This window comes from Myotis yumanensis, unplaced genomic scaffold, assembly GCF_028538775.1.
Source record: "Myotis yumanensis isolate MYYU_CA2020_CCGP unplaced genomic scaffold, mMyoYum1.0.hap1 SCAF_8, whole genome shotgun sequence".
In the NCBI taxonomy this organism is placed as follows: domain Eukaryota; kingdom Metazoa; phylum Chordata; class Mammalia; order Chiroptera; family Vespertilionidae; genus Myotis; species Myotis yumanensis.
In genome coordinates, this window is record NW_027223759.1 from 57,538,204 (window position 1) to 57,564,460 (window position 26,257).

At 41.5% G+C, this 26,257-nt stretch overlaps 1 protein-coding gene across 2 annotated transcripts in view; it reads right to left on the reverse strand.

The window, feature by feature from the left end:
• The window catches only part of GPD2 (glycerol-3-phosphate dehydrogenase 2), a 140,618-nt gene extending 114,838 nt beyond the window's left edge, over positions 1-25,780 (reverse strand). The window contains exon 1 of one of the 2 annotated variants that reach the window (XM_070422955.1): positions 25,673-25,780. The gene's annotated coding sequence lies outside the window, so the exon portion shown is untranslated. Of the gene's footprint in view, positions 1-25,029; positions 25,134-25,672 lie in introns of those variants that run through there. The other variant, XM_070422954.1, reaches the window with a different exon arrangement.
• Between the last annotated feature and the right edge of the window lie 477 nt (positions 25,781-26,257).

Here is a 26,257-nt window from a genome sequence, read left to right on the forward strand (position 1 = left end):
AAAGCTGTCTGCTTCTGATCAACAAATAATTAGAACCATTTTTCTGTGCTATCATGGATTTAAAGAAGACTTTACAGATAAATTGGCCAACAAATAATCTATCTGCCATTCCTAAAAAACTTCAAAATTCCTTGTCAAAAGCTGGCTTACAAAAAACACACTGATAGTTGGTGAGGGAAAGATAACAATGGTGCACTCTAAGAAAATAACAAAAGCAAGAGTTTAATCACGTACTCAGGAAAGTTTCACTGAAGGACCTACCCAAGTAAGGAAAATGAAAGGAGAAACATTCAGTCCTGCAACATACATTCACCTGGGATTTACCGAACGCCTGCTATGTCCTCAGCACTACTCTAGGGACTGGCGATTTCTCTGCTCTCATAGATTGGGGAAAACAAAAATTAAACATGTAGACAAATTTTTAAATTGAGTACTCTGAAACTGACAAGTGCTATGAAGAAAACAAGATGGAATATTAGGTTAGAGATTGGCTGGGGTTAGCGGGGGATCCACTTTAGATAGAATGTTCACGAAGGTGATTTGGCAAAAATGTAATTGAGGAGGAAGAGCCAGCCACCCAGAGAGCTGAGAGAAGGGCCTTCCACAAGGAGGAAACAGGTGTGCAAACTTGGCCGCTATGGACACTGAAAGCCACTCTGGCTGCAGCCCAATGAATGACAGGAGTAACGGGTTACAGGAGAGGTCAGAGAGCAAGACAGGTGCTGAGTCACATATGACTTCTTCCTTGGAAGGCACTTATTCTGAAAAGACAGAGATATAAAATCAATGGATGGTCTTAATCAGTGCAATGATAGGTGAAATTTGTAGGAAGGAAAAAAAAGGAAGGAAGGGAGGAAGAGAAAGAGGGAGATGGGGAGGGAGGATCATCCCTTAATACCTCTGAAGGTATTAAGAGTAAAAACAGTCATTTTTTACTTAAGAACACCACTAGCCATGTTCATAGCGAGTAGATGAAAGCAAGAAAAAAGGACATACCAAGGAGAGAGAGTTAACAAATCTCATGAGAAAATAGTCAAAATATAAACCACAATCAAAAACAGGATTCTATAATAGAAAAACAAATACCTCAGGATAATTTTGAATATAATATCTACTGAACTTACACACTTGAAAGACTGTTTTATCTTATTCGGCCTAACAAGCTGGTAGCAAAGAAGAGTAATGTCAACTGAGAGAGCTTCTCAAATGCCAACAGCAGAAGTCTTTTTTCTATTTCTGTTCCCCCTTGGGCTGGGGTTGTTTGCAAGTGACTCCCCCCCCACTGCCCCCCCCCCCCCCCCGCACCCCCGCCAATTCATTATAGCTTGAACTGATTTTGGACTCATCTTGGAAAAGAACCCGGGGTCACATCTCAACAAGCTGTCGCTCCCAGAACATTCCCCACCAACCACAGGCTGAGAGCTAAAGAGCTGTGTGCAACTTACTGACCCACTGAGTATAGATTTAATAGACAAGAGAGACTGCAAATGATTAATTGCAGTTATTTATATTTATGGGTTTGGATCTTCAGTATGCCTGGCCTCTCCCCATTTTATTTCATAATTTTCCCCCTGTTGGAGACTGAAGAGCAAAAGTCAATTGCCTGAGTGTTGGCATCACACTGGAAACTAAAGGGCCATGCATTTCAATTCCAGCTCAAGAAACACTCTGGCTGAGCAGATGTAATTCACCAGACCCCAGTGGGCTAGGCTCACACTGTTGTCAGTCAAATCACATCGCTGATGGAAATCAGCAGAGCACGTTAGCAATTTATACTCAACAGCCTCTCCTCAACCATAAATTTCAAGATAATGTTTAATGAAACCCAAAGTTAACCCAAGAAATTGAGCCCATACTGTCTGTGTTCTTACCATGAGACACTGTGTTCTTACCATGAGGCACTCAGGAGGCAAAGTGAAATTTCTAATAGAACTCCTGCCAAAACTCCAGACTCCAATATCAATCCAGTGACCTTCAGGCCAGACCTCACCCAGTGCACTTATACCTACTTCCTGGGTCATTAGTTTGGCAGCTGCCAGCAGCATGGTTTTTTTCAGACTGTATTTGATACTCCACCCTATCTAAAGCAATCTCGGCCTGCACGAAGCCAGACTTCTCTGGACTTCAGTCTCCTCTATAAAAGATTGAGATCATCAGTACTTTGGCTTTGTCATGCCACTTCTACTAGTAGATCCCATAGCCCTGGCCTTTTGCTCTCCAGGGCCTCTGGCCATTGTTCCTGTTTTCCAAACTAACCACCAAAATGTTTGCCATCAGCATCTCTTATCCCACTCTGACTTGAAAAAGCAACAGTTGTAAACTGGTAATAATTATAATAAAGTGAAGGAAGAGCTACAAGTAAGCAGACAGCCTTAAGTAAGTTAGACATTCTAGAATGTCTTTATAGCTTAGAAATTAATTCATTCCGTGTTAATTACACTCTGGATATAGATGAGATGACGGGCAAGTAGAAAATTAACTATAAAGAGAACAAAAGTACATAAATCAGTATCTGTGTGTGTGTATTTCTTTTAAGTATATGTGCATACACACACACCCATACACACATACATACACACGAAAGCTAGAAGGTTATACCCAAAATGTTTAAAACCCATTTCATCTTTGAATGGTAGGGTTGTAAGTCATTTTTATTTTCTTCCTTGTGTGAATCCTTTCTTAAAATTTCTAAAGTGAGCGTGAATTATTCTTGTAATAAAAACAAGTCCAGTGTGGTGGCTGGGGGTGGGCAGGGAGAAGTGAAAAAGTAAAAATTCTCAAGAGCACCCTGCAGATAGCTGACATCTGACTAAATCCCATATCATCTGACCATTACTTGAGTGATCTTCCTGTTATACAACTTTTCTCATCTTTAATGAACTAAAGTAAAAGATCCATACAGTGAAAAGAAAAGAATCATTTGCCTTTATAATTTATTAGGAATCTTGGGGAAAGAACTGGAAAATGTCACAAAATTATCTAGCGTATTCTGAAGAACAGTCTCTACACTAACTAGAATGAATTTTGCCTTGAGCACCAACCCAATAACTATTTAAACCCAAGTTAAACTACATCTAAACTAGTCTTGGAATTTGTTATTTTATATTACATCCAGTGAGGGGTTTAAAGTTTAACACAACATCAAAAATCCCAACATCTAATAAAATCAGTGACTGCAAAGCTGATGGAACTTACTAGAATTTGGTGTTCCCCCAGGTTAACTCTTCAGCCAACAACACAGCCGGGGGGGACCCATCCACTGTGCCAGGAAGTCCACCAATACGGAAAGGACAGGCCATCCTAGATGGGGCCAACATTCCTTCTGTCTCCCCACCTTGTGACAATTCAGTGCTCTCATGCAGGAACACAGCTACAGAACATTCTCTGCAGGAGGCACAGCTAGAGAACATTCTCGGCCGGAGGCAGTCAGTGTAGGGGCCATCAAAGACAGGCAGCCCTGGGTTGAATTCCAACTTAGCCACTTACTATCTGTGTGACTATGAGCTTTAGTCTTCTCATCCATAAAATCTCATCTATTTCACAAGTTATACTGAGAATTTGAGATCATATACTAAGGTGCAAAAATGCACCTGCCATCAACAACTCCCATTCCTGAGCACCTACAACGGGCTCCCACATTTGCATTGCTGAATTGGGGTGATAGAGAAAACTGGGGTCAGAGGAGAGAACAAAAACAGCTAATCTACACAGGGCCATAACCCTGCTTTAGTTTACATGGAGCTTGTCTCAGACCAAGCAAAGGCACTTAAGACTCACAGGTTGGGAAATAAATCCTATCACTTCCCTGAAAAAACAGTAGGCAGGCCTCTTCCGTCATTTCTCTAGCATCGCTCCCCAAAGTAAACGGTCTCTCAAACAGAACGGATACTGTTATTTGTTCTAAAAAAACAAACAAACAAAACAAACAAAAGAAAAACTGTAAAGCCCAACATCTAACACAGATCTAACTCCAGGCCACAGGTTACCTGTCACAGAGGTCGGGAGGCAGCAGGCTCTTCCACCTGAGGTCCGTTGCCAATCACAGGGAGCCCCGCGTTTACACGTCTTTCTTATCTGCCTTGAGCAGTTCAGTTGATGGGTTTAAAACATTCCCCAGAAGAGGCTTGAGCAAAGGTTTCTGGCCTCAGTTAACCCAAGTCACTGGGACAACTTTGACCCACAAGAGTGTGTTTTTTTCTCCTCTATTCAGAATATTTCTTGGAATTTATTTTTAGTTCAAAGAAGGTGAGGAATTGCTTTCTGGCATAAACCCTGAACACCATTTACCATAAAGAACATACTAATGTAAAACGAAAATGTCAAGACAATCAGCTCTGACTTGATATTTTTAAACAAATCAACATATTTCTTTAAATGTGTCCTTTATATTATAATATCTAGATGTCAGATGTAAAAAATATATAACATGACTTTGGTTAACCTGATAGCAAGAACCTGGGAACCAGAGTCAGAAACCCTATCTTAAGTGTCAAAATGGGTGTTGTCTGGTCACTCAGTCAGTGCATGTCAACCTCTACCAAATAGTGTACTGTGTTCCCCAAACCACCTTTACCCAAACCCAGAGAATCCCTTCCATTTCCCACAGACTCCTCCACCACCCCTCAACATACCCTTGCTCTCCCCTTAATATCCATCATTCCTCATCCATCTGCACTAAGAAGTTACTCCTGCTACTTCATTTCACATGTGCCCTTTCCATTCTTCTCTTACTAGGTTCCTATTGTTGATGTCTGATTTACATGCTCTCAATTCTTTGTTATATATAATTAACCAGTTCATGTACGATCAAGAAACCCAAGATATGAAGAAAGCTAAAAGAAATTGGATATTTTAACCAAGGTTCCAAAAGGTTCCCCACAATAATCCAGCAATTGTAAGAAGGCACTGGAAACTGCCTGGTCATCATACTTAAACACCATGAGAAAACTACATTTGTTTGATGTAGGGTGTGAAACAGAAAGCTAATTATTACAGGAAGTGAAAAACCTATACTGTGAAAAGTATAACATATTGGTGGAAGGAACTGAAGAGGACACAAATACATGGAAGGAAATACCATGCCCATGGGTTGGGCAGCTTAATATCATTAAAATGTCCATACTACCCAAAGCAATCGCCATATTCAGGCAATCCCTACCAAAATACCAATGGCATTATTCTAAGAACTAGCACAAATAATCCTAAGATGTACTAAGATGTACCAGTTAATAATGCGGATTTTTTTTCAATAGATGGAGTAACACATATGTTGATATATATGCGATTTGATATGTATGCTATTTTGTTGTATTGACAGCAAGCTTCAAAACTTCATATGTCAAATTTGCTGAAGGTGTTAACATCATAGATATTTTTACGCTTAAAAATGTCAAATTTCGTGCCAAAAAAAAGAGCATTTGTGGGAAGTTTTAATTCATTACTCTATTTTAAAGAAAAGTGCTGCTGAAAAGTTATCATATACTTCGGGAAGCTTATGGTGAACATGCTCCATCTCAAGATACTTGTGAACGCTGGTTTAAATGCTTTAAAAGTGATGATTTCGATGTGAAAGACAAAGAACATCCAGGTCAACCGAAAAAGTTTGAAGACCAACAATTACAAGCATTATTGGATGAAGATGTGTGTCAGACTCAAAAACAACTTGCAGAAAAATTAAAGGTTGTTCAGCAAACAATTTCCCATCGTTTACAAGCAATGGGAAAGATTTTATTTTATTTTTTTTAATATATTTTATTGATTTTTCACAGAGAGGAAAGGAGAGAGATAGAGAGTCAGAAACATCGATGAGAGAGAAACATCGATCAGCTGCCTCCTGCACATCTCCTACTGGGGATGTGCCCGCAACCCAGGTACATGCCCTTGACCGGAATCGAACCCAGGACGCTTCAGTCCGCAGGCTGACGCTTTATCCACTGAGCCAAACCGGTTTCGGCAATGGGAAAGATTTTAAAGGAAGGAAAATGGGTGCCATAGCAACTGAACAAAAGAGAAATGGAAAACCGAAAAGTTATCAGTAAAATGTTGTTTCAACGGCACAAAAGAAAATCTTTTTTGCGTCGAATTGTGACTGGTGGTGAAAAGTGGATTTATTTTGAGAATCCCAAATGCACAGAATCATGGATTGATCCAGGTCAACCATCAACATCGACTGCAAGGCCAAATCACTTCGGAAAGAAGACAATGCTCTGCATTTTGTGGGATCAGGAAGGTGTGGTGTATTATGAGCTTCTAAAACCAGGTGAAAACTTTAATCCTGAATGCTACCGACAACAAATAATCATTTTGAACCATGCTCTGATCGTGAAATGACCAGAATGTGCCAGAAGACACGGCAAAATAATTTTGCTTCATGATAATGCACCCTCACACACTTCAAAACCAGTTACAGACACGTTAAAAGATCTTGCCTGGGAAGTATTAACCCACCCGCTGTATTCACCAGACCTTGCTCCTTCAGATTACCACTTGTTCTGATGATGGCACACACACTTTCTGAGCAGCACTTCAAAACATACGAAGAAGTGGAAAATTGGGTCTCTGAATGGTTTGCCTCAAAACAAGAAAAGTTCTATTGGGACGGTATCCACAAATTACCTAAAGATGGGGGAAATGTGTAGCTAGCGATGGAAGTTACTTTGAATAAAGCACTTTTGATGTTTCTCTTGAAATTATCGTGTTTTCTTTGATTACAAAATCCGCCATTATTAACCGGTACACCTAATATAAGGAACCACAAAAGACTCTGAATAGCCGTAGCAATCTTGAGAAAGAAGAACAAAGTTGAAGGTAGCACACGCCCTGATTTCAAACTATATTACAAAGCTATAGTAATCAAAAAAGTATGGCACTGGCACAAAAAACAGACTCATAGATCAATGGAACAGAACAGAGAGCCCAAAAATAAACCTTTGCTTATTTGGTCAAGTACTCTATGACAAAGGAGGCAAGAACATACTCTTTAATAAGTAGTGTTGGAGAAACTGGTCAGATAAATGCAAAATAATTAAACTGAGCTACTCTCTCCCACCATATCAAATATATATTTCAAACGGATCAAAGACATAAATGTAAGACCTGAAACCACTTAATTCCTAGAAGACAAATCAGCAGTAAACTCTTTGGCAGGGATCTTAGCAGTATTTTTTTTGGATATGACTCCTCGGGCAAGAAAAATAAAAGCAAAATAAACATATAGCAATACATCAAACTAAAAAGCTTCTAGAAGCACAGAGAAGAAAACCATCAACAAAATGAAAATATTTGCAAATGGCATATCCAATTATGGCTTAATGTCCAAAATATACAAGGAAATCATACAACTCAACATCAAAAAGCAAACAATCTGATTTAAAAATAGGCAGAGGACCTGAATAAACCATTTCTCCAAAAATATACAGATGACCAACAAGAATTGACAAGATGCTCAACATCACTAATCACCAGGGAAATACAAATCAAAACCACAAAGAGATATTGCCTCACACTAGTCAGAATGGCTACTATGAAAAAGTCAACCAATAACAAGTGTTGGCAAGGCTGAGAAGAAACAGGAGCCCTCATGACTATTCGTGGAATTGTAAATTGGTGCAGCCACAATGGAAAGCAGCAAAATGGATGGACCTAAAGGGTATTACGCTTAGTGAACTAAAAGTCAGACAGAGAAAGAAAAAATATCATATGATTTACTAGTACCTTATATTTGGAATCTTCACGGGTAAAGAGAAATCAGTGGTATAAAGTTCCAGGTATAAAATAAATAACTGGTTACTAGACTTAATATGGTGACCACATCACAAGATATATAAATGTCAAATCACTGTTGTAAACCTGAAACTAATATAATATTGTATGCCAATTATGTTTTAATGTAAAAATTGTTTTAAGTTCATGATCCCAATTCAGAATAAAACAATAACACTGTGAGCAAAACCACTATATAACTCAAGTAAATAACAGTCATCAGTAAAAGAAAAATAACAGGATTAAGTACACCTCCTGTCCTAACTCATGGCCACTAATTTTCTTCTGCCTTCATCTTCTCTTTTATCAGAAAATTTACCTCCACTGTTGAAGGAACAAAACAACAACAAAAAAAGAATAAACAAAATATAATTTGTAAAGCCAAATATGTATTGACTTTTCAACAAATATTCATTGGGCACCTAGTGTGGTAGCCTGTGAGTAAACAAAGATGAATAATTCATAATTTCTAGCTTTAAGAAATTCATAGGTTAGAGAAGATTCTAAAACAAATACAAGTGATACAAATAAGGTTTGGAAAAGGGGCTAAGGGAGTAATTACCCCTGAGGGGAAAGGGAGATAGGAAACATCATCACAACAGGTTTGTAGAGAAAGCATTAGCTCAAATGTTGAAGGTTGACCAGGTGCAGGGTGAACATGAGCAAAGGCATGACAACATGAATGAATATTTCATTTTCCAGAACATGAGGGTGTGACATGCCTGGAGCACAGGAGGCTATGCAATAGTCATACGTGAGGAAGGAGGGGAGGAGACTGACCAGGCAGCAAGGCTACATCTCTGGAGATCTTATATGCCATTCAGAGGACGTTGGCCTTTGTCCAGTAGGCAATGAATTGGCAAGGAAGGCTTTTAGGTATATTTGCTGGTTACATACTGTGTTATAAGGACTGTGCTAGTCAGTTTATACCCATTATCTTACTCCTTACAACATTCCTTGTAGGATCAGACAGAATCACATTTGAATTTAAAAGACCATTCTCTCATTCCCAGTTCCTTGAAGCAGTGCTGGGAGATACACTGAAAGGACATGAGTCTGGGAGCAGGGAAATCAGGAGACTGGGTGCAAATATCTACACATAAACTCCTAAGGACATATACTTAAGTGCCGGGAGCCGGTCCATCCTTGCTGTTTCAAGGGACCTGGCATATATGGCATACTGTTCTTAATATGTTTGCTCACCTTCTTGGCGCTATGTGTTTTAACCAAGGTCACCTCTCCGAGAAAGGTTGTTTTCCCAGGTAGGGATTTTCCCCTGAAGTTAGGGAGGGGATAAAACCCCTTAACTAAGTGCCAGGCGGGTAGTTAATCACTTTAACTACGAACAATCACGCTTAAGCTACATAATCTTTTACTCCCTGGAATGGAGATAAGAAACGTCCTAACCTTTGGAATAGAAATTGATAGGATTAAAATCAACTGGTATAAATACAGATGTAACAAGACAGCAGAACACAGAACCTAGAAACAGAACCTAGCAAGAGAACTTGGACAGAACCTAGACACAGAACCTAGAGACAAGACTTGGCTGGAGATCCTACACAGAACCTAGAGACAGGATTTGGCTGGAGATCCTAGACAGAACCTAGACACAGAACCTAGAGAGAGAACCTAGGGAGAGAACATGGCAAAAGATCCTGGACAGAACCTGGCTACAGAACTTGGCTGGAGAACCTAGACAGAACATGGCGGGAGAACCTGGATAGAACCTGGCAACCGAACCTGGCTGGAGAACCAGAACCTGGCTACAGAACTTGGTTGGAGATCCTGACCAGAACTTCGCTGGAGTTCCTGGCTAGAGATCCTGGCTAGGCTGCTGATCAACTGAACGCTGTCTCCATGTCATTCCTTCTTCGCCGACTCCGTCCACACCTTTGGGGACCCCTGGACCCGCTGGGGTTGGACCCCAGCACTTAAGCCTATGACAGTGACAGTGGAGTGGAGAGCACAATAGTCTAAACTAGCCGTGGGCAAACTATGGCCCGCGGGCCGAATCCGGCCCGTTTGAAATGAATAAAACTAAAAAAAAACATAGACCGTACCCTTTTATGTAATGATGTTTACTTTGAATTTATATTAGTTCACACAAACACTCCATCCATGCTTTTGTTCCAGCCCTCCGGTCCAGTTTAAGAACCCATTGTGGCCCTCGAGTCAAAAAGTTTGCCCACCCCTGGTCTAAACCCATTTGGAGGGAAGATTTCTATGATCATTGCCTCCAGAAGCAGCACTCCTTAGTTTCTGCCAAATAGGAGAAAGCACCTCCCCCAGGGATCACACCACCATCTTGGCTAGGAAGAGGCCCTTAGAGAATGTGGTCTCCTGCCACTTGAGAGTGGTGCCCAAGGAGGCCTTTGTTCTCCAGTTGGCCATTAGGCCATCAGGAGATGCCTAAGGCTATGGAAACTCAGGAGCCTTTTGCTCATCGTTGGCCACCAAGTCAAAAGGAGCTGCCACAAGGTCTTCACCCAGCTTCCTCCAAGACATCTCAGGACCAATTCCAGCATGCCTCACAATCCTCGTTACCTCAGTCTTCACCAGAAATTATCTGCCCCATTTCTTACCTTCTCAGCACTCCCCCTGCCCCTTCTGTCATCTGAAACTCACTGTCTACTCTCTACAAACTCCATAACATTCTCTTCTCTGAATGTTCCTTCCACCAGGCAAAACCCAGAAATATGGAGAAAGCAAGGTTTAACCTGAATTTTAAGGCTAAAGCTTATTAACACTGTTTTTCCAGTATTTCATCAAGGGGAGGTTGATTATACACTCAGATTTAAGCCTAGTGTTCAGCCAGTGTAAATAAGGATGGTTGTACCAGTTGCTAAAATATCAAAACATCTATGAACCAGATGGTAAGTAGATCCTTGCCTGGGACGTTCCTATGATAAAATGATTAAAGAGTTAATGCCTAGCTTCCCAAAAGGTACCCAGGATCCTACTACAGATCAAAAGCTTGCTTCTGTGATTCTCATTTCACTTGAGTTGTAAATACTTTGAGTAACACTCCAGCTCCTATCCTAAAAATCCCCCAGCCTAGAAACGGATTGTCTCTCCTTTCACCTCCCAATTTTTCCTCTATCCTCTTTCAGAAATCATACCTGTTTGAAGTTCATGTCACTAGACTTTACCACCCATTATCCCTTCTTGCTGTCATCTACTCATATACTACTGTTTGCCTTCATTCACTGATGACGAGCACCTGGCTGTTTCCTTTTCCAAGCTTTCCTTGTAGGATCAGACAGAATCACATTTCACTTCACTCAAGCCATCTTCTACATTTCCATGGAGCCTCCAGTTCCTAAACCAGTGATGGCGAACCTTTTGAGCTTGGCGTGTCAGCATTTTGAAAAACCCTAACTTAACTCTGGTGCCGTGTCACATATAGAAATTTTCTGATATTTGCAACCATAGTAAAACAAAAACTTATATTTTTGATATTTATTTTATATATTTAAATTCCATTTAACAAAGAAAAATCAACCCAAGAAATGAGTTCGTGTGTCACCTCTGACACTCGTGTCATAGGTTCGCCATCACTGTCCTAAATCATCTCACCTCTGATGATCTTCTCTTGGACCCAGGTTCAGTCACCCACTCTCATTTTTATAACGCAGTGGTTCTCAACCTTCCTAATGCTGCGACTCTTTAATACAGTTCTTCATGTTGTGGTGACCCCCAATTTCATTGTTACAAATTGAACATAATTAAAGCATAGTGATTAATCACAAAAACAATATGTAATTATATATGTGTTTTCCAATGGTCTTAGGCGACCCCTGTGAAAGGGTCATTCTGCCCCAAAAGGGTTGCGACCCACAGGTTGAGAACCGCTGTTATAACCTCTGATTTGGCATCTTGATTACTTGCACGAGTTCTGATTCTTCAAGCATACCACAATGTGAGCACCCCTTTTTCTTTTTCCAGCTCATCTATTCTATTTCTTTCTATTCCAGCATCTTCTTGGCAGTATCTGGCTTTCCAATCCATTGACCCTACAATTTCTTCCACTATTAGTTACACCCTCACTTTCACGTCTTCCAAGTTTAGAGTCAAGGTCCATCATTGTAACCTCTCCTTTGTAAGCGCTCTTAAGTCCCTCAGACCTCTCTTCCTGCTTCTCAATTACCTGGCTCATCCTCAAATTGCACCCAACCATTGGCCTGCTCCAAGCCTCCACCTACAAAGCTGAAGACATGTCTGAAGGAAAACACACAACCACAACTAGCCTCAATTTAAATTCATGGCTGCAAATCTATAATGGGCACTTCCTGGAGATGTTTCCAAATAGCTATTGCAAATCTTTTTCCCCAAACCTGTTTCACTCCTCCCCACCCCAACATTCTCACACTTCCTTGGGAAAGAAGAAGCAATCAGGTAAGAACTCCACTTTCCCACAACCCAAACCATGACCTTTCAGGTTCTACCCATTGTCTCTGCAATCCTTTTTTTTTTTTTTTTTAATATATTTTTATTGATTTCAGAGAGGAAGGAAGTGGGAGAGAGAGATAGAAACACCAATGATGAGAAAGAATCTTCTATCGGCTGCCTCCAGCACGCCCCCAAATGGGGATCAAGTCTGCAACCTGGGCATGTGCCCTGACGGAAAACAAACTGTGACCTCCTGGTCAACACTCAACCACTGAGCCATACCGGCTGGGCTCTGCAGTCCTTTTTACTATGACTGAACTGTCCCTATTCCTAGTAACCTCTTCATTTGTACCCTAGATCTCCTCACTTCCTGGCCCTTTAGGAATTATACTCCAACATTTACCCATCACTCTTTCCTGTCTTCATTAGTTTTTCCTTGCTCCTTAATCATTCTATCATTTCTTCTCTACTTAAGCTCACTCTATTACTCTCTGGTTCCTAAAAATACCCTCTCTTAACCAATATCTTCTTCCAAGAACTTTCTCATTTCTCTGATTCTCTTCACAGCAAAATTTATTTAAGTTGTCTGTAAGCACTACTTACACAACTCAATCCAATAACCTTTCATCCCAGCTTCTACTTAAACTGTATGTCAGGCTGTCAAAATCACAAATGGCCTCATTTCACCAAATGCAATAACTACAACTGACACATCTCCTTTTAAAAATATTTGAACTCAACTTGAGGGATACCACACTCTCCTGATTTCCTTCCTATCCCACTGGCAACTCCTCCTTCTCTTCTAAATAATTCAGTGTTCCTAATGGCCCCAGTCTCTATATATACATTCTCTATGGGTAATTCCATCCAGTATCAAATACAAGCTACAGCAAATTATTCCTAACTCTGTATCTTCAGCCAAAATGCCACTTAGAATCTCCAAACGCCATTTATCCAATTGTCTGACATCTCCAAAGAAATATCTAGTAAGTGCCTCAACCTCAACATAGCCCAAAACAGAATTTTATGCCTTCTGTCAAGACTGCTTCTCTCCCAGTTCTCCCTTTCTCAGTTTATGGTCCAATTCCTCAAGTAACAAATGTAAGCCTCTGTCTAGTTTCTTGTTTCCTCTCTCTATATAATTAATCTATCAGCAAGATCAGTCAGCTAACTCTATCTCAAAAACATATCCTAAATCCATTCACTTCTTTCCATCTTTAACACAATGCTTGTCCATACAACTGTGATTTCTCAGTTGGGCAATTAAAATAGACTCAACTAAAATCCTGTTTCCAATCTTCCTTCCCTCACCTACCCTAATCCAGTCCACTTTTAGCAACCAGAGCAGTCTTTGATAGCATGCATTCTGAATGGGGGCAGTAATACCCACAAGGGGGAAAAACTGGTTGGGGAAGGGGGGATATTTTATATAACAATGATTTGTTGTTCTTCAAAGCTCAACTCTACTCAACAAAACCTTATTCCTTAATATTTAATTAATACTCTCTTGCTAGGGCAAAATTAATTTAAATTTTTAATTAATTTCCATTTAATTTTTCTTTTCAGAGAGACATGAGAAAAGAAGTTAAGAGGGACACTGTTTTATAGCAAAACCACAGCATTTCATTTACTGGCACATAATCATCCAATGGCATATATAACTGTTGAACAAAATCTAAGTTCCTTAATCTGCCTTATAAAGCTCTATAGGATTGGCCGCCGGGACTATAATTCTCCCTGCCTTCCGCCCCTACACCAAGCACACGACCATAATCAACAAGATCACACCCTACAACTACCCAGTGCCCCTCCGAGATGATGGGAACATGCCCCACGTGCCCAACCATTCCCAGGGCCCACGGGCCCAAGCTTGGAGTGGCTGAATAAACTGTGAACACCTCCACTAACAGGGAGGAGGTACCCTTCCCTGTGGCCCCAATAAAAATGTGAAAACAGAAAAGAAAAAAAAAAGAAAGAAAAAAGCTCTTCTGGCCCTTGCCTACTTTTTAAAGATTCTCTTGTACATTGTGGTAGACTGAAAGATATCCAGTCAAAAGATATCCACATCTTAAACTCTAGAACTTGTGAATGTTATAATAACCAAAAATAAAAATAAGAAGCCCTTTGCAAATGTGATTAAACAAAGGATCTTGAGATGGAGAAATTATTCTAAATTTCCAAGATGAAAACCGAATGCAATCACATACATCATTATAAAAGGAGGCAAAGGGAGATTTGACACACACAGAAGAGAAGGCACTGTGACCATAGAGGCAGAGATTGCAATAATTAACCATAGCTAATAAGTCCTGGAAGCCACCAGCAGCTGGAAGAAGCAAGGAACAGATTGTTCCCTAGAGCCTAAGAAGAGAGTACAGACTTGCAACACCTTGATTTTGGCCCGTGACCCTGATTTTGAAACTCTGGCCTCCTGAACTATGAGGGAATAAATGTCTGTCTGTTTTAAGCCACCAAGGTTAGATAATTTGTTACAGCAGCCACAGGAAACTAGTACAGACATCTCTCACTCTCACTCACTAAGTTCCAGGTTTATTCACCTTCTTCTGCCCATCGGATTCACCAGGAATACAGTAGGGTTTTGGTACCAACCATGTCCACTGCCTGGAATGCTCTTCTCATCTTTGCACAGCTAGCTCCTCTAGCTCCTTCTGGTCACTTAAGAAACAGCTCAAATGTCAGCTCTTTGGACAGGCCTTCCCAAACCAACCAAATCCAAAATAATCCCATAGCTATCACCATCTCATAAGTCATTTCTTTATTTAATCACTATTACTGCTTCCCCGATACCCAGAATGTAAACTCTACAAAAGCAGAGATCAGCCCAGCTGGTGTGTCTCAGTGGTTGAGTCGACCTATGAACCAGGAGGTCAGGGTTCGATTCCTGGTCATGGCACATGCCTGGGTTGTGGGCTCGATCACCAGTGGGGGGCATGCAGGAGGCAACCGATCGATGATTGATTCTCTGTCATCACTGATGTTTCTCTCTTTCTCTCCCTCTCTCTTCCTCTCTGAAATCAATAAAAATATATTTTTTTTTAAAAAGTAGAGATCATATCTGTTTTGTATATCACTATAATCTTAATTTGTAGGAAAATGTCTGGCACATAATTAGGAGATTGATAAACTTCACAAATGAATAGATGACATAGGTGGGAGAAAACATGGTGGTGCTCTTCAATTATAGAGAAAAGACAGTATTTAGAGAGCGGGAGAGATGGTGAGTCCTATCTTGACTGTGGGACATCCAAGTAGAAATGTTCACTGAGTCTGAACTCAAAGAAGAGCTCTAGTTGGAGATGTTGACTTTGGAATCATTGAATGGGATATAGCAGATAAATTTGATGGTGCAGAGAGCATCTACAATGAGAAGACAGTAAATTGAGGAAGAGACCCTGGAAACTCCAATATCAAGGAGAAGAACTTTCAGAAATATCCACAAGGAGCAGTCCAAATGAAGAACAAAGAATCAGATAGTATCCTAGTGAAGTTCAATTTCACGAGGGAATGAGCAGCACCACAGACATTCCAACTAATAAGGTCTCATTGCTTGACAGTCAGGAGAACACCAGTAATCATAACAAGAACAGATTAATCTAAGGTAGAAGCCAAATTGCTAACAGCTGTAGAGTAAATGGAAGGGGAAAAAGTAAAAAAAACAACATATAAAATATGCTTTCAGGAAGCATAGCTTGAAAGAAAGGAGGAAGTGAGCATGGAGCAAAAGGAGAGTGCAGGGTGGAGAAATAGTTCTGGTTTTCAGTTGGTTTGTTTTTGTAATCGGAGAATCTTGAACATTCTTATAAATATTTAAAATGCAAGTAAACATGGAGAAATTTCATGGAGTAAGCTATCTGAAGGGATGAGAAGTATTGAGGAAAGCATCAAGTTTGGATAACTCTACCTCAGTGTTGATAGTGATTGATGGAGTTGGTGGACTCAGATATGTAGACGTGGAAAGGAGAGTAAAATCTTGAAAGTTGACCTATCTGTGTTTTCTCAGTATAATAGGATGCAAGAACACTGTGAGGGGTATAGCTAACTCTTCACTAAAAGCCAATATTCTCTTCTTCCTGGGCCCAGCTAGACTACATTTGCCAATCTCCCTTTGCTAATAAGTGTGTCTGTGCACCTGATTTCGGGCCAACGGTATGTGAGTAGAATTGGTACATTTATTTTATTTTAAGACTAAGCATTTAGAAAGTAGATATGCTTCTCTTTCATTTTCACTGGTTGAAAATAGAGTGATTTTCAACCAATGGGCCACAAGAACTTTTTAAAAATGCAATGCCTGACTATCTAGTAGGGGCACTGACCTATTTTCCCTTAAGTTGTCAAATTTTAAAAAATGACAACAGACAACACAATAGCCATCTGGTGTGAATGAATCAAAATTATACCAATTTTTTGTCAGATTGGCAAAATACATATTTTTCAGTGTGCCGCAGGATTTTAGTAATTAGTTTATGTGTGCCATGAAATGAAAAAGGTTGAAAAATGTTGCCCTAAGGGGTGGCAGAGTAACAAAATAAAAAGTTCCAGAATGCCTGAATCACCCAGTGGAGGAAAGCCATTCACCAACCAAGCCATGATCTGTTGTGTTTGTGCTTTTATCTATTTTCAGATCTTTCTGTTATGACAGTTTAGTCTGCTCTAACCGCTATCAATCATCTTCTGATTTTAAAAAAATGTACAGGTAGGGTAAAAGGCTCAAAGAAAATGCTGAAGATCCAGAAAAGCTATGACAAGAAATGGGAAAAGGTGCCGTCTAGAAACAGGTGCAAGAACTGTGGCTGAAGAACGTAAATTTACATGTACTGCCAACGAGCCTGATAGTGTTCATTTCCCCAATATCATCCATAAACCCAGGTGTAGAAGTGCAAAAAGCTGACTAATATCAAATCATAGGTTGTTTCCACATCCATTAAGACTAAAGAGGATTTTAACAATGTCATGGGTTCCTAGAAGTCAAATCAAAAGAATACCATGGGCGTTAAAGAGTAAAGTATTAAAAAGTGGAAGTGGTAAGCCCAGCCTGCATGGCTCAGTGGTTGAGCGTCGACCTATGAACCAGGAGGTCATAGTTCAATTCCCAGTCAGGGCACATGCCCAAGTTGTGGGCTAGATACCCAGTGTGGGGCATGCAGGAGGCTGCCGATCAATGATTCTTTCTCATCATTGATGTTTCTATCTCTCTCTCCCTCTCCCTTTCTCTCTGAAATCCATAAAAATATTTTTTTAAAAAATGGAAGTGTTAAAAGTCAAAGTTCAATGAGTACAGCAATAGAATCCAAAGTAGCAAAGAGCAGGAAATGCATGACAGATATGTGAGTACAATTATATTTTGATTCTATTTCTGTATTTTCAAGGAAGTTTCTGTCATACCAGAAAATAACTATGTGGCTTTGAGTGACTCACTTAAGTTCTCTGGAACTGTTCCCTCAGTGATGTGACAGGGTTCGTTATTGATATGAAATGATGTGCCCAAAGTGCTTAGCACAGTGCTTGGAATATGATGATTGCTCAATAAATGATACTTATTACTATTTATTATAAATAATAAAAAGACAGAGTTAGATTAGCTCTCTAACCCCCTTCCTACTTTAAAATCCTGTGAATCTATATTTTTTTAGAAATATACCAGCTACTTAATGGTCGGTTAGGGTGAAGGAAAGGGGTTAATACTAGCAAATGTTATGAAAGAAATAAATAAAAATATACTTGTATGACAGAGCCTATTAGCATAAACCAGGAGGGAGATCAAGGAACACAGCATCTCCCAGATGTAAATGCTACATCTAGAGAGGCTGAAAAAAAAAAAAAAACAACTCAGGGAAGTAAGAGAAGTTAGGGCAGGGTCCAGCAGTGAACAGAACCCACTGGCCAAGACTGTCTATCCCTTAGGCAGGACAAGAGTAATAAAACACTCCATACTTTTTTATGGGCTTAAAATTCCATGCAGTCCAGCCACCACATTTAACAGAGGGAGAAAATGAAATTTTCAGAGACTGACCAAAGCCACACTTAAGTGGTTATGATGTGACTTTGGGGGTGCATAAAAGTAAACACAGCTCCCCAAAATCTCCTTCTATTATCTAGCCTACATAAATGGTCCCCAAGACTTTTGTCCCCTTAGAACCCAGAAACCTTTGAGAAGGTGACAAGTTATCTTTATCAATTGTCTTGTTATGAATTCATTTTCTGAATTCTTTAAGAGACTGGATTAAGTGGGCAGGTGGAGGAGAAGGTTAAATGAGTGCAGAGAAAAGAGTCCTAAGAGCTCTGGCAAAGGTGGCTGAGCCCTCAGCGGATATCAAATGACCTCCTCAATTGTATATCCCTCCACTGATTTTCAGGGATTGTTTTTATAAATTTGGTTCAAATGCAGTTTTCCACCCCTCCTCCTAAATATGCTTTATATGTCAAAACTGCCAAATGTGTAGGGAGAAAGGGGCCTGAAAAAGACAAAGTATCCAGTTTAACTGATTATCTGAGATGCACCTGCCTGAGTGTTACCTGCTGTCTACTCACACCCAACCCATTTCTACCACTTATTTCTTGAGCAATTAAGCGATGAGTAAATTATGATGCAATCATTCATTCAACAACTATTTACTAGGTGTCCTCTACATGCAAGATGTGGGTTGGGCATGTAAGGTCTACAAAATTGTGTAAGATTCAGCCTTTGTTCTGCACGATCTCCTGCAGGAGAGGAAATGATGCACTTTTAATTATCATACACAGGAATAAATAAGAGACTGAGAGTGTCATAAAAAGAGTAGTTGAAGTGTTTAGAAAATGTACAATATTCACTACAACATTATTTACAATAGCCAAGATATAGAAGCAACCTAAGTGTCCATTGATAGATAAATGGATAAAGATGTGGAACATATTTACAATGGAATATTCTTCAGCCATAATAAAGAATAAAATCTTGCCATTTTTAACAACGTAGATATACATAATATTATGCTAAGTGAAATAAGTTGGACAGAGAAAGCCAAATACTATATGATTTCACTTATATGTGAAATCTAAAAAAACAAAGTTCAACAATAAAGATTTTTTAAAAATAAAAAGCAAATAAAGAAAACAAAACAAACAGACTCATAAAATCAGAGATGAAGCTAATGGTGGCCAGAGAAAAGGGGTTGTGGGGGGATGGGTGGAAAAGGTATAGGGCAGTGGTCGGCAAACTGGCCCCTTGAGTGTGGCTCTTCCACAAAATACCACGTGTGGGCGCGCAGGTACAGTGCGATTGAAACTTCATGGCCCATGCCATGGGGCCAAAGAGCCACATGTGGCTCGGGAGCTGCGGTTTGCCGACCACTGGTATAGGGGAATACAGTCAGTAATACTATGATAAATGCACGGTGATAGATGATTACTAGACTTAGTGTGGTGCTTACACATGTGTCACATCATTATATTGTAAACCTGAAACTAATATGCCAACTATACTTAATTAAAAAAAACACACAGAATTTAAGACAAAAAAATATAGAAAATGTGCATAACACTTCTTACTGGGCTGTGAGGGAAAGAATGATGAAACTGGCAGCCAGTGGTCAGGATATTCAAGGACCGATAGGATTTCAATTGGTGAAGGAGGAGGAAGATCTTTAGGATAGGGTGAGCAGTAAGAATAACACAGATTAAAGGGATGCCAAGTATCCAATTTGGCTAATTCACAAGATAGATAAGGCAAGAAACTGAGGTGGAGGGATTGAACAAAAAAAAAAAAGAGAGAGAAAGAACTCATGGACACAGACAACAGTGTGGTGATTGCGGTGGGGGTAGGGGGTGGAGGGTGGAGAGGGTATAGGGGGGATAAATGGTGTTGGAAAAAAATAAAATAAAATAAAATAAAGGGAAAAAAGATGAGAAAAGTCATAAATTCCACGACAAATATTTAGAACTTTATCCAACAGGACTGAGTGAGCCTCGGAAGGGTGGAACAGAGAGTGATATGATCAAAGCAGTTTTGATGTTACCACAAAGAAACCAAACATCCTTTCTTTATTCCACTTAAATAAGGAAAATGACTTTTGAGAACCTAATACTCTGAACTGCACTATTTTTACCACTTTGCAAATACATTCAGATGTTTATTATGTTTTAGTGAAATAATAACAGCATAAAATCTTAACCAAAATTTTTCTTAAATGCTTCCCGTGAACATACACTTTTGTTCCTATTGTATGACCAACTGGCCTTAGTGGTCATTGTTGGATATAAAGTAAGTAATAAAGCTTTCTCAGCTTATGTCAATAAGTCACACTCAGAGGCCATCTCATTTGACAGTAGCAGCTTATAGAAATCTCATTTTCAGAAAACAGACTCTCTGTTAGTTTATGGGGTTTCTTTTCTCCTCTATCTTAAAGTATTTTACAGAAGGATATAGGCAGGTGATCAAATATGAGATTCCACAGAGGACATATCACTATTTTAAAAATTCAAGGCTAAAAATCCTCTAAATTAGATAGTAATTGTTCAAAAAAATACCCACACGTTGCCTTAGCCCAGCCGTTCTCAATCTGTGAGTCGCCAATCTGTGGGTCGCAAGCCCTTTGGGGTCGAATGACCCTTTCACAGGGGTCGCCTAAGACCATCGGAAAACACATATATAATTACATATTGTTTTTGTGATTAATCACTATGCTTTAATTATGTTCAATTTGTAACAATGAAAATACATCCTGCATATCAGATATTTACATTACGATTCATAACAGTAGCAAAATTACAGTTATGAAGTAGCAACAAAAATAATTTTATGGTTGGGGGTCACCACAACATGAGGAACTGTATTAAAGGGTCGTGGCATTAGGAAGGTTGAGAACCACTGCCCTAGCTGGTTTGGCTCAGTGGATAAGAGTGTCAAGCTGTGGACCTAAGGGTCCAGGGTTCGATTCCGGTCAAGTGCACATACCTCAATTTGCAGGCTTCTCCCCAGCCTGGGCCCTGGTTGGGGCTCATGCAGGAGGCAACCAATCGATGTGTTTCTCTCACATCGATGTTTCTCTCTGTCTTTCCCTCTCTCTCCCACTCTCCCTAAAAAGCAATAGAAAAATATCTTCGGGTGAGGATTAACAACAACAAAAAAAATACCCACACATTAACAGTATCTATTAAAAAAGAAAGTATTACAATCAGTAATAATTTTAATTTGCCTGAAAAATTAATGGACATCCCCAAATAATGTTTTAAAATTTTGTTAATACATATGTCACAAAAAATATTAGTTAGGTGGGAAACATTTCCCACTAATTAACTAGCTTTCCCCACTAATTTTAGTGAACTAATAAGACAAAAGCTTGACCTAATTAAATTCAAAAACCATGTTTTGTCTGCTGCATAAATCAGAACTCTGATTTTGAAAGAACCAACATAAAATTCTCAACTGAAAAATGGGAAACAAGAGCACAGACATGATGTAGGGAGAAATATTTAAACCAAGGAACCAGTAAGACCCTCCAACAAAAAAATGAAAATCTTGGAAAATGAGGGAAAAAATCATAGTCAAGTTCATGTCAGGACACAAAATTAGAGTTCTGGACAAACTCTGACTACAAATGTCATCTGAACATCCTCAGGTATTTAAACCATTAGCTCCCCGAGTTTCTTTTTCCCTAAATGTCCCTGAGATCAATCCCATCATTCTACATTTCTTTCCCCCATCTTGTCAACAATTCTAAACAAGGAAATATACAACATGCCCTTTATTTGTTTCTTCTTCCAAGTTCTCCTCTTATCTCAGAGGTGGTAAGTCCTAATGGAATTATCTAAGTATTTTGATAAACATTGAAAAACACTTCGATAATTCCTTCTTGGTTTACTTACATTCAGTCCTTCCCTATCTCCCAAAATAACAATCCTGAAATTTGCCAGTTGTGGAGGGCCCAAGCCTAATGACTAGTAATTTTCCCTGAAACTTCAGATAAAAACTATATACTCCATTGTACCCAACTGGATAGAGCAACAGGCCATCTAACACACGTGTATTAAAAGTGGCCATTCCAATCCTGGGCTTTAAAATTTCAGAGACATAGTGAAAAGTACTATTTAGTACACATACAAAATTTTGCTATAGGTTTCTAATATACTTTTCCACAGATAGTTCATTTTGAAAGCAGATGATGGTGCTGGCATTTTGATACACTGAAGTACAAAATAGCAAACATTCTTGAAACAAAGATGATCTTGCAGTGATCTTTTTTTTTTTCTGCTATAATCTTTAGAAAACGTTTAAGTCTCTCTGTTGCTAATATGAGATTCTCTTCACCATTAAATTGTCTCAAGCACCTGAACCCACATTAACATCTCCCTTCCATAATCACAAGAGTTATAAGCTAAGCCAGACCGGCTTGGCTCAGTGGTTGAGCGTCAACCTATGAACCAGGAGGTCACGGTTCAATTTGGGTCAGGGAGCATGCCCGGGTTGTGGGTCCCATCCCCAGTGTGGGAAGTGCAGGAGGCACCTGATCGATGATTCTCTCTAATCACTGATGTTTCTATCTCTCTCTCTCCCTTTCTCTCTGAAATTAATTAAAATATATATTTTTTTAAATAGTTTTAAGTTGACATTCTACCACTGGGTATATGATTATGCAAGGTCTTTCGCTGGCCTCTAGTTGTTTTACATGTATATATATTTTACCTTGTAAAACAAACTGGACTTCTCAAAAGCAGGATAACCATTCTTTTTCTTTGCCTAGCGCTTGGTACTATATAATGCTGCACAAGCCCACAGAAAACTTCATTTAAGAAGCCAAGTGTTACATACATTTGATTTCTAATGCTCTTTCTGAAGTGTTGTTTCTGCACTTAGGACAGAGAGTCTGGTTGACAAGCAGGAAGAAACAAGTTTTGGAAACATCATCACATTAAAAAAAAAAAAAAGGAGAAATTAGATAATGATCTGGAAATTACTTCCCTTCTCTAACAACCCTAGCTGCCACTAACCACCTTCCCTCCCCTCACCCCCAATCAGACACTCCACATTAAAGAGGAGAGAGCCTGGATAATTCATGCATGACATGCTACAGCTAAATTATCTAGCTAATTGTATTCTTTGCCCAAATCTTCCCTTTATGAATGTAAAAGAAAACATATAAGGAAGAAAACTAATATTTTAAGTCTACTTCCTGACAGGTCCGTCTCTAGCAGCTTTACATGTATTATCTTGTAAGTTATTATGCACAGTTCGCCAAGGAGATAATTGAGGCTCAGTGAGTTTAAGTAGATTAATGCCAAAGTCTTTGGTTTTCTTCCCCAACTACACTCAGCTAGCGTTTGTCCCACAGTTTAGTCACTCATTGAGGAAACATTCACTGAGGGCTTATTACATGCTAGTCACCACTCTAGGCATTAGAAATGCAAAACTGTGTGAGGCTGACCAAGTCCTCTCACAGAACTGACAAGCTGGTGATGAATGACAGAAAACAAATAACCAAACAGAGGTATAAAATTCACCAATATGATTTTTGTACAGTGATAGTCATTTTTTTAAATATCTATAATGAGATTAAATAGCTGCAAAAACTAAATGGAGAGGTGGGATGTAAGACCCACTGATGAGTAGTAGCATTGTGGCCCTGCTGTCAATTACTGGGCCAGGACACTGCATCTTTTAATAATCAGAGGAAGAGAAAAGGAAGCACAGCTTTAATGCTGTTCAGAATTTCTTTATAAAATCAAGTGACTATGTGAGATACCAGAATGGGCAGCTCTGTCAGTGTCGGTTCTCAAACCCCAAATTCCACCTTTCATCTATTATTCACTAAGGAACTGGGTCATTACTTGAAGAGCTGATTTGTACAATCAAGGGAATGTTAAACTTGACATATGCCCCTTTGAGAAACACATCATAAGGTGCCCCAGGCTACACATGGTATCCATTGGGCAATGGCATCCAGCAAATGGCCAGCAAAAACTGTGGGACTCGGACCCCAGATTGCTCAGTAGCTACCAGGAAGTGCTTGGCACCAGTTGCCATTTAGCCTCCACACTCCAAAAAGAAACTTCACATCTCTTCAACTTGGAACATAGGCAGAATTCTAAGCAATAAAGACCCGATGAAACTTACCCTTCCTTCCCCCACCGAGTTATACAAGTATAAGTTGACTAAATTAGCTGCTAGCTATTCCTATAGCTGCCTCTTCTCATGGTATTTATGATGTGCTTGTAGTTTGGGCGGGCCCTTGCCAGGAAGACTGGGAGAATTTGTTTGTAAACGACGTGGGGACTCGTACGTAAGGAGGGAGCGAGTGGCCCTCTGCATACACGGTGGGAGGCAGTCCAGAGCCGCACCTCTTCAGGGCTACCCCTTCCTGCCGGCGCATTCTGTGCACGTCTCTTCTCGCTCCGTAGAAGTTACTCCTCGGGGAGTGGAGGCTGCTGTAAGTTCATCTGTGCCCCCACGCCTTCCACTTCTCCCCAGAACTGCCAGCCTCCAGCAGGGAAGGTCCTCAAAGAAACCTCAACGCCCTCCCAGAACCCTCCCCTCCCCTGCTTCAGAAAGGAGCAACAGCCCTCACCAGGGAGCGGCATCCACCCGCCGAAAGTTTGCAGAGAACTTTCAGGGAGAGAGAATACCAACCCTCCCCCCGAAGTCCCGCCACTTAACTAAGGAAGCGAATGTATTACCACCACCACCACCCCCCACCCCCAAAGTAAACAGCTAAGCCCCAGATAAGAATGGGTCCACCGTCAGTTGTTGGGGAGACGGTATAACTCTGTCCCCGGATTCCCGCCACCGCCCACCCCAACACAGGAGCTGCAGCGCGCTGGCCGGGTCGGGAGGGAGCCCTGCCAGCTGGGGGCGAGGGCGCGGGGCTCCCAGCAAGCACACACCTGAGACCAGTCCTGCGCGCGAGGGGAGACAGGGCAGGAGCGCGGGTTCCTCCTGCCGGGGCGGAGTCGGTCTCGCTCGGAATCAGAGCCGGGGCCGGGCGCGCGCGGATGTCACTCCGGGGCGGGGCGGGCCGAGCCGGTGTAACCCGACGCGCCCCGCCCGCCGCGCTTCCTCCTCCGGCTCCTGCTCCCGCCCCGGGGGTGGCCTGGGGGCGCGGCCGCTCCTCCGGCCCGACACTTAGGGCCTGGCTCCCGGGGCCCCGGCTCCTCCGGCCCGGCGAGGAGGCGCGGAAATGGAGGCGGGCGCCGGTCGCGGGCGGCGACTTGGCGAGGTCTCCGCGGCCCAATGAGCGCGATCGGACGGGAACCCGGGGCTCCGGGCCCGCCGGGTGGGGTCACGGCGCGGCGGCTGCCATGGGCCCTGTCCCAGGCGGCGGTTCCTGCCTTGAGCCCTCGCCCTGCCCCACTCCAGACCCTCCGCACCGCCTTGCCAGGCGGCTGCCAGACAGGAAAGCCTGGCTGGACTAGGCCGGGGAAGATGGTGGTGTCCGATGGCCTCTGTCCACCAGGCGAGCCGCCCTGCCACCTGCCCGAGAGGGGAGACGCTCGCCCGCTGGCCCGCCCGCCCGCGGGGTTGGCTTACCTGATTTCTCGCCACCCGCCCACGAATCTGGCTTCCCCTGCTCTGCGGGCAGGCTTGCCTGGGCCTAGAAACGCGTCTGGGAGGCGGGCGAACCCCTGGGAACCTCCCCACCCCCCCGGTCAGAGCCCAGCGCCCTGGCCCGGCTCCCCCCGCGCGCTCTGGAGGCGCGCCCGGCCTCCTGACTCCACGCCTGAATGTCAGCGCCGGGACCCGCCGGGAAGACCGAGCCCAGGCCCCCGGGGGGAGGATGCTGAGCACAGGCTCCTCAGGCCCAGCCTCGAACAGGTGGGGGGAGGCGCAGAGCCCAGCAGTCAAGCAGCAGGCTTCCCAGTTGCACCCCCCAACACTGACCCTGCCCACTGAGCATGCCCAGCTCCCTTAGAACTACAAGTGTTAGGCCAGGCCAGGGGGAGCCCAGGAGGGTGCTGATGGGATTCAAATAAATGGAGCCCATTTCTTCCTTGAAGACCTTTCCTCCGAAGACCTCTGGCCCTTTACAGATATTTCTAACGTGGCGTTGGAAAATATCCAGGGGCGGTTTGGGAAAGCCTTCCAAAGGAAGGCAGCCAAATTTGTTCCAACCAA